A 10,053-nucleotide genomic window follows, 5' to 3' on the forward strand; every position below is an offset into this window, starting at 1 on the left:
GTAGAGGGGGCAAAGGGGGGGAAATAGGGACATCCTACATAATAATAAAAGGCTAATATGCACATTGACTGAAAGGCAGAATGGCCGGTTGCTATGATGCACACTGGCCACCAGGGGGCAGACGCTCAATGCAGGAACTGCCCCCTGGTGGTCAGTGCACTTCCATATGGGAAGTGCCACTGAGCCAGAAGCTGGCTCATGGCTGGCCAGTGCAGAGGTGGTGGCAGGAGCCTCTCCCACCTCCGTGGCACCACTAAGAATGTCCAACTAACGGTTTAGACCTGATCCCTTGGGGGCCTTAGCCTTTAGTTGGACATCCCCCGAGGGTGCCCTGGCTTCCAGAAGGCGTCTGATTGCAAGCTTAGCCCTGATCCCCCGGGGAGTGGGCCTAAGTTGATAGGTGGACATCCCTAAGGCGTCTTGGACTGAAAATGGGTGCAGGCCGGGCTGAGGGGACCCCCCCAAGTGCACAAATTTTTGTGCACTGGGTCTCTAGTATATATATAAAAGCCCAAGAGACCATTATGACCGAACGACTAGAACAACCGGTCGACCAGTCGCTATGGCGCGTACTGACCACCAGGGGACAGGCACTCAACGTAGGAGCTTCCCCCTGGTTGTCAGTGCGCTCCCACAGGGGGAGAGCCGCTCAGCCAGAAGCCAGGCTCACAGTTGGCGAATGCAGCTTCAGTGGCAGGAGCCTCTCCTGACTCCGTGGCAGTGCTACTGAGCAGAGGTGGCAGGCACAGCGGATCGGGATGAGTGCGAGCAGCGTGGCACCGGGCCCCTGCTCAGGCTCCTCCCTGGTCACCTGTCAGTTGGTGCACTGCTACATCCCCCGAGGGGTCCCTGAGTGTGAGAGGGCGCAGGCCAGGCTGAGGTAAACCCGCTCCCCTGTGCGCCAATCCGTGCACCAGGCCTCTAGCTTAAAATAAATGGCTAAAGATTGCAGGGGAAAGGCAAATAAGGGGTTCTATGTTCGTCACGAAATGCTGATCTTTGAAGGACGGGGATCTCATCCTTCATCTTTGTACATCTGCAAAATGCAATAGCACCAAGTCTAAGCCATCTTCCCTATCAATGCAGAACAGTATCACACACATGAAAAAATTACTGGCAGTAGCTCTTTCCCTGCTTTAAATCATACACTATTGGCGACTTGCCAAATTTTTAGTCCCTGTCTTGAAAAGATGCCATTGAAAGATAAAGTGCGTTCATCAAGGTCTTTTAGGAAAAAATTCAAACTATATTCCACATTGTTGCCAACATAGCACTGCCCAGGAATGAATGACATGAGCAAGATTTTCATTACAGCTTCATAGATAGGAAATAAAAAGTCAGCACAAATGGGACATACGAAGTATGGTTGTTAGGGAAGGATTATGGTGAGCCTCCAAGGGCAGGTTAGGGAGTTCGGGCTTCACTTTGACCCTAATGGTGACCCCTGAGTACTTGTGAGAGAGGGTGCCATGCTATAAAGCAAGGGTCCTCAAACTATGGCCCGTGGGCCACATGCAAATACAAATATTGTATTTGTTCCCGTTTTTTTTTTTTTTTTTTTTACTTCAAAATAAGATATGTGCAGTGTGCTTAGGAATTTGTTCACAGTTTTTTTTTAAACTATAGTCCGACCCTCCAAAGGTCTGAGGGATGGTGAACTGGCCCCCTGTTTAAAAAGTTTGAGGACCCCTGCTATAAAGGTAAGAAGTTGACACAGGGGATGAGGAGGTGACAGGTGGAAGGCCGTGCAGAAAGGATTCTATATAATAAAAGGGTAATGTGCAAATTGACCGAACAATGGAATGACCGGTTGCTATGATGCGCACTGACCACCAGGGGGCAGGCACTCAACGCAGGAGCTGCCCCCTGGTGGTCACTGCACTCCCACAGGGGGAACGCTGCTCAGCCAGAAGCCAGGCTCACAGATGGCAAGCACAGCAGGGGTGGTGGGAGCCTCTCCCACCTCCTCCGCAACGCTAAGGATGTCCAGCTGCCAGCTTAGGCCCCTGAGGGGCTCCCAGACTGCTAAAGGACACAGGCTGGGCTGAAGGATCTCTTCCCCCACCTCCCGAATGCACGCATGTTGTACACTGGGCCTCTAGAACTACTATGAAAGTTAAGAGGAAAGGGAATATGTTCCTGAACTACACAGGCAGCCAGAATGGAAAGAGAGAAAGGGTCAAAGAAATGAAAAATGCTGGAGCTCCCGTGATGTACATGCTGGTCTTGAGAGCAAAGGATTTTATGCAGATATGAAAGCCAACAGAAACAAACAAAAATGTGTTCAGAATACTTAGCATCACATTTGGGAATTTTAAATATGATATTAATAACAAAATTCAGCTAGATTTTCTATAGTAAGCTTACTCAGGAATACTGCAAAGTAATACCAACAAGGACGAGCCTTAACCAGTCCCCGAATACATTCATACCAGAAGGACCCCCTCAGAGAGATTAAGTGACACTATCCTATTACATACTCACAATTGGATGGATTATATATTTATTTCAAGTCTCTGACAGCAAGAATACTGAGTTTTCGATACACTGTTTATTATAAGAACTGCTATTTGGCCCCATGAGTACAATTATGTAAATATGGACTAATGGACAGAGGTCTGGAATCAATAATTTTGCCTTAGCTTGCCAATCACTTTCTTTTAATTGAGGTGAAATTCCCATAGCATAAAATCAACCATTTTAAAGTGAACAATTTAGGGGCATTTAGTACATTCTCAATATTGTGCAACTACCACCTCTATTTCCAAAAGCCATTCATTTCTTAAAAGGAACAATGAGACCACTCTTACCATATGTGATAACATGAGGATAGCGTACATAACTATTTAAAAAATTGGTGATCACACTAGGCCTTTAACTGACCACCTACCACACACACACACACACACACACACACACACACACACACACACACACACATATACTGTTGCCTCTATCACAGTTATTTAAAGTGTTGTTGTGGCAGGAATTTTATTCTAAATATAGGCTCCTGGAGTTTCACAACATATTAAATTCAGAAAATGAATATAAACTCTACTAATATCTTTGATACAAATCTTATAAATGGATCTCATATTCCTTTTATATAAGTACCAGAAAAAGCTCTTAATTTTTTAAAAATTTCTCTTTATAGTTGAAAGTATTACAGATGTCCTGTATGTGTTTTTTCCCCATTGACCCCCTCCACCCATTACCCACCTCTCCCAGGCTTTTCCACCCTATTGTCTGTGTTCTTGGGTCATACATAAATGCATATAAGTTCCCCAGAGAATCTTCCCCTTCCACCCCTCACCCCCCCTTTCCCTCTGAAGTTTGTCAGCCTGTTGCATGCTTTTACGCCTCTGGATCGGTTTATTTTGTTCATTAGGTTCCACAAATGTGTGAGATAATGTGATACTTATCTTACTCTGACTGGCTTATTCAGATTAGCATAATACGCTCCAGGTTCATGCCCACTGTTGCAAATGGTGAGTTCTTTCTTTTCTTACAGCTGTGTAGCATTCCAGTGTGTAAAGGTGCCACAGCCTTTTTATCTGCTCATCTCGCTGATGGGCACTGGGGCTGTTTACAAATCTTAGCTAGTGTAAATTGCACTGCTATGAACAGGGGTGGATATATTCTTTCTGACTGGTGTTTCTGGATTCTTAGGCGATGTTATTTTAAGACAAACAAGGCTAAAAGAGACTTCAATGTACATACCTTATTGGGATAGCTGGCTGCTTCCTCCCCAAATTGGCTTCAAAGAGGAAGCCTTCCACAGCAATAAATAAAAATGGTGCAAATGTCACAATGTTCCCGCATCCTGGATGCTTCCTGCATAGTGAGGGACAAAAGAAAAAGGCACAAACCACTGAGATAAAGGCCACTATGACCTGTTCTATTGACAGTTCAGAGTAACAGGGAGATAGATTTCCATTACCCACTGTCCTCTCAGTTTTCATGTCCCATGAATCACATACATTTAGCAATATACCTCACAGAGAAGAACGTCAAGCCTTATTTCACTCTTCCAGGCCATCACGAAGGACCACTCTGATACACTCTTCCTGGAACTATGACACAACCTTCCTAGTAAACTGTAGGCAGTTGGTCAGTCAGATGTCCTTTTTGAGATCTTCACTTACGTAACCAAGAGGACTTCATTCAGGATCCTAGTCAGCCTGTACAGCTCATGCTCAGGTCTCCTAGAAACATTTCTATATCCTCCTGAGCAGGAATCTCCAAGACTACAGTCAGTCAGGCTCATGTCCAGGGACATTGCCTTCATTCCTGTATAGGGGCAAAAACTGGTTCTTAGGGTGGGAGAAAGCTTAGTATTTTGTAAGTATAAAGTACAGATATATGTACCCCTCTCCTTACAAAAGCCCACTGCTGTATGCAGAAATCTCAGTTTACAAAAGGCATAAATGAGTGACGATTTATTTACACATTATTCAAAGCATTCTAAATAGAAGCTTCCATAATGCATGAAAACATTCCGTAAAGTTAGATTTATCCACAACTTCTCAGGAACAAACCCATAAAACAAGGCAGACCTGCACTGAAATAAAAGCTGTTAGAGGGGAGGGGAAGCCTGAATGTGCTTCACACTTTGCACCACGTGAATCACCTTCAAATCCACTTGAGGCAGGTGGAGCCATCACCTCCCCACCCCACTTTTACTGTTGAGCAAACAGACTAGGGAGATCAAGTAATTTAGCCGAGTGCTCATAACTAGTAAAGAGGACCTTCAGCTGCTAGCATAACTGACGTCACACAACCTTTCAGAAGATTTAATTTAATGGCATATTCAACACAAATGTGACAATATTCTTCTCTGATCTTTATTTGGCTGGCCTGATTTTATCACATTTTTATATTTTAAAATCAATTTCTATTTGTTAAGTTGTATGAGTCCTTTAAATATTTTGAAAATTAACCCCTTACCATATATATCTGTGGCAAATATGTTCTCCCATGCAGTGGGCTCCCTTTTCATTTGTTGGTGATTTCTTTTGCTGTGCAGAAGCTTTTTATTTGATGTAGTCCCATTTGTTTATTTTCTCCTTTGTTTCCCTTGCCTAAGGCTTAGGACATCTATCAGCAAACATGTTACGAGAGGTATCTAATATTTTGCTGCCTATGGTTTCTTGCAGAATTTTTATGGTTTCATGACTTACATTTAAGTCTTTTATCCATTTTGACTTCATTCTTGTGTATGGTGTAAGTTGGTGGCCTAGTTTCATGTTTTTGCATGTATTTGTCCAATTTTCCCAACACCACTTATTGAAGAAACTATCTTTACTCCATTATATGCTCTTGCCTCCTTTGTCAAATATTAATTGAGCATAATGGCTTGGGTCGATTTCTGGGTTCTCTGTTCTGTTCCATTAATCTATATGCCCGTTCTTGTGCCAGGACCAGGCTGTTTTGAGGCACAGTGGCTTTGTAGTATAACTCGAGATCTGGTCTTGTGATCCCTACCACTTTGTCCTTCTTTCTCATGATTGCTGCAGCTATTCATGGTCTTTTTTGGTTCCATATAGATTTTGGAATATTTGTTCTAGATCAGTGAAATATGCCATTGGTATTTTAAAGGAATTGCATTAAATTCATAGATAGCTTCCAAATAATCCAATTAAAAAATGGGCAAAGACCTAAATAGACACTTTTCCAAAGAGGACATAAAGCTGGCTAAGAGACACATGAAAAAATGCTCAGTCACTAATCAACAGAGAGATGCAAATTAAAACAACAATGAGGTAGCACCTCACACCTGTCAGAATAGCTATCATTAACAAATCAACAAAGGACAAGTGCTGATGAGGCCATGGAGAAAAGGGAACCCTAGGACACTGCTGGTGGGAATGCAGACTGGTGTAGCCACTGTGGAAAACAGTATGGAGTATCCTCAAAAAATTAAAAATGGAACTGCCATTTGACCCAGTGATCCCACTTCTAGGAATATATCCCAAGAAACCTGAAACACCAATCAGAAAGAATGTATGTACCCCTATGTTCAGAGCAGTACAATTTACAATAGCGAAGATCTGGAAACAGCCCAAGTTAGATGAGTGGATAAAAAAAGCTGTGGTACATTTATACCATGGAATACTATGCAGCAGTAAAAAAGAAAGATGTCTTACCCTTTGGTATAGCATGGAGGGACCTGGAGAGTATTATACTAAGCCAAATAAGCCAGTCAGAGAAAGACAAGCATCACATGATCTCACTCATATGTGGAATGTAATGAACAAAATAAACTGATGAACAAAACAGATCCAGAGGCATAGAAGCATGGAACGAATCGACAAATCTCAGAGGGAAGGCAGGGTGTTAGAGGGGGTGGAGGGTGGGAAGAGATGAACCAAAGAACTTCTATGCATATCTGCATAACCCATGGACACAGACAATAGTGCAGTGAAGGCCTGGGGTGGGGGTCAATGTGGAAAAAAGGGGGACGTGTATAATACTTTCAACTATACAGATAAATTAAAAAAAGAAAAGAAAAGAACAGAAATCATTTAAAAAAATGATTTCCAAAGTAACCTTCCTTTGAAATGTACCAGCTTACAGCAGGATACATTGCTATATCCCTCGCCACCTACTCTCAAGAACGAAAAATGGCTCTGCCCAGTGTGGCTCAGTTCATTGGGCCTCCTCCTGTGCACCACAAAGCTGCCGGTCAGATTTGAGGTCAAGGCAATACCCAGGTTTTGGGCTGGACCCCCGGTGGGGAGCGTGCAGGAGGCAGCTGATCGATGTTGCACTTTCATATCGATGTTCCTCTCTCTCTTCCTCTCTCTCTAAAAATCAATAAACTATTCTCTTTTTTTAAAAAAATACTTTATCCTTTAAAAAGAAAAGAGTGACAAATGACAGATCTTTATCAACACTGTCTGCATAGCAAAATTTCAAGCTCAATAACTGCAAAAATTAACCCCACACAGAGTTTACCTTAAATAAACTGGTTGCTTCAGAATGGCTTAATCAATGGTATCAGGAAAATAAAATACATTTTTAGTGAGCACCACATGAGAAACTGGGTGACCAAAACCTATAGGCTGCTCAAGTTCAAAATTAACAGGTTCTCAACCTTCCTAATGCCGCGACCCTTTAATACAGTTCCTCATGTTGTGGTGACCCCCAACCATAAAATTATTTTCATTGCTACGTCAGTAATTTTGCTACTGTTATGAATCGTAATGTAAATATCTGATATGCAGGATGTATTTTCATTGTTTGCAACACACAGGTTGAGAACCACTGGACTAGGAGTTTAGATACCCTGGATTCCAGTTTTGTCTCTGCCACTTACAAGAAGTAAAAGACGATCTAACTTCTTGGGAACTGTTCCATTTTCAGTAAAACAGACATTATAATTCTTGACCTATACTGGACACATATTGTCCTGAGGGTCAATGGAGATAACGTGTGGACTCAGAAACATGATGGTAGATAGCGCCATAAGTAGCATTTTTACAGCAGGAGGAGGAGGTCCAGAGAAGCGAAATGATTTGAAAAGGTCACCCAACCTGGGTATGACAGAATCAAGAATGAAGTTCATAATTTCGAGATTTTTCAGTCCTGAGCCTTTTTCAGGACACCTGGTGCTTTTTCTGTAACAGTTTGCACCCACTGAACGTTGCACATTATTACTCAACATTATTTGCATGCCATCCTAGTTTCCCTTTGGTGAAGCCATTCTTTTCTTTTCTTCCTTTTCTTTTCTTCTCTTTTTCTTTTCTTTTCTTCTCTCTCTCTCTTTCTTTTAGCTAACATTGCATAAGTTTCAGGTGTGCAACATTAAAATTTGACATCTGTGTGTAGTACCTCCTGCTCACCACTGGAAGCTTCCATTTGGAACCCCCATTCTTTTTTTCTCTTTTAATTGAATTTACTGGGGTGACACTGGTTAATAAAACCATACAGGTTTCAAGTGTACAACTCAATAAAAACATCACCTGCATCCTGCACTCACCACCCAAAGTCAAGTATATTTCTGTTCCCACTTACCTCTTCTTTGCCCACTTCTACCTCCCAACCCCTCCTTTCCACCTGGCTATCACCATACTGTTGTTCCTGCCTATGTGTCATATATATATATATATATATATATATATATATATATATATATTTTTTTTTTTCTCTTAATCCCTTCACCTTTTTTCACCCAGCCCTCAACTCTCCTCCCCTCTGACAGCTGTCAATCTGTTATGTACCTATGCTTGTGTTGATTATATTCCACATATACCTGAGATCATATGGTATTTGTCTTTCTCTGACTGGCTCATTTGACTTAGCATAATACTCCCCAGGTCCATCCATGCTGTTGCAAAAGGTCAGATTTTCTTCTTTTTTTACAGCCAAGTAGTATTCCACTGTATAAATGTACCACAGCTGTTTTTATCCACTCCCCCAATCTTAATTTAGAAAGTTAGGTCTCAAAATACATGCCTCCCAATTTAAAGACTAATATCTTAAAGCTAGAAATGCTCTCTTAGGTCAATCAGACGGACCATATACATAAATAAGAACTGATTCACCTACATCACTGAGAGGTAATGTTTCAGCGAAGTCCTCATGGCCATCTGATCAGTAAGGATTGCAAAACAAATGCTTTGGAGGCACTTTAATACACATGACACTTTCTTTGCAGTGTGTGCAAAACCAGACTGCATTATAAGTCGAAAAGCTTTGCTTTAGCCAAACGTGGCATTATTACCCGAGAAAAGAGCTAAAGGAACCTTGGGGTCTGCCACAAGCTCCTGCCAACCTGAGGCCAGTCACGTGAGAAATCTCCCCGGATTCAATCCCCCGGTGTGTGGAAAGGGGGTGATGTCAACAACACCCCGAGTGTTTCTGCGAGCGATGCTGTGAAACTATTTGGTGGGACCCCGGGCGGAGCGCAGGATGAAGGAGTGCACTCTCAGGGTTCCAGGAGCGCAGAGCTGACCCCGCGACGCGTGCGGACGCCCCTCCGGCTTTCTCGGTGCAGCCCCGGGAACCGAGGGGGGCACTCACATGACCAGGAGCTCCAGGAAGATCACGTTACTGCAGCAGCCAGCGAACACCAAGCCCACCGCGAAGAGCGGGCGCGGGGAAGGGGAGCGCGCACGGAGAAAGCGCCCGCCTAGACCACTACCTTGGCGGTGGCACAGAACTTCGTCCCTTCCCCGGAGCGCCGCTCTGCCCGGCGCCGCCACCAACGCTCCCGGCCAGAGGAGCTGTAGTTCACTGTCAGCCCCGACCCCATTCATTTGAGGGGGCGCTCTGGTTCCAGCCAGACTACATATCCCAGGATGCCGCGCGCACTTTACGCTATGCTGGGACATGTCCCGCCTCTTCTGGGACCCTCCACTCCAGAAGAGAGAGCAGCGAGGTTCTCGTCATGCCTCTCGCGATAGGAAGCCGCAGGGTTTGCTGGGAAGTGAAGTTCAACCCTGCCGAGATGATTTCTGGAGAGTAAGCCAAGGGCTCAGAGAGGGATGCCAGCGTCCCAGTCTCAACAAACACAGCTGCGGCACTAGAGCTGCAGGTCTGTGATTGATCGCTGGCGGCGTTCTAGCATCTGAAACAATTCTGAATGGAGTGAAAGCAAAAACTCCTCTGAACTTACTCTTCTACCTTTTGAAAGGAGCATTGGAGTCAGAAAGTGCTGGGATTGAATGTTGGCTCAGCTGCTAATCAGCTGTGCTATCTCAGGCAACTTCTTGAAGCCTTAGTCTCATTATTGGTAAAAACGGGAGCAGCAATGCCCATCTCACCGCTTGTTGTGAGGGTTACAAGCTATGATCACCTGGGGATCTTGTTAAAATGTGGATTCTGCTTCATTACACCTGCAATTTGCCCTGAGATTTTGCATCTCTAGCAAGTTCCCAGGTGCTGCTGATGCTACCCGTCTGTGGACCTCGCTTAGAAGAGCAGACACCTTTAAAACAGTCTTCTCTGGAGACTTCTCTACCCCACCCCATTGACTTTGGGACCTCCTGCCACTCAACGGTTGCTTAGTTTTCTCCTTCCCCTAAGCCTACAATCATGCTCAAAGTAATT

The 10,053-nt window shown here is 43.9% G+C and overlaps 1 long non-coding RNA gene across 1 annotated transcript; it reads right to left on the bottom strand.

The window, feature by feature from the left end:
- Positions 1–3,646: 3,646 nt before the first annotated feature.
- Positions 3,647–9,296, bottom strand: LOC132236592 (uncharacterized). The gene is made up of 3 exons (XR_009453331.1): positions 9,025–9,296; positions 3,941–4,290; positions 3,647–3,834 (listed from the first exon to the last, which is right to left on the bottom strand). It is a non-coding gene; the product is annotated as an uncharacterized LOC132236592 (long non-coding RNA).
- Between the last annotated feature and the right edge of the window lie 757 nt (positions 9,297–10,053).

The sequence above is a fragment of the Myotis daubentonii genome, chromosome 6, assembly GCF_963259705.1.
Source record: "Myotis daubentonii chromosome 6, mMyoDau2.1, whole genome shotgun sequence".
Lineage (NCBI taxonomy): Eukaryota > Metazoa > Chordata > Mammalia > Chiroptera > Vespertilionidae > Myotis > Myotis daubentonii.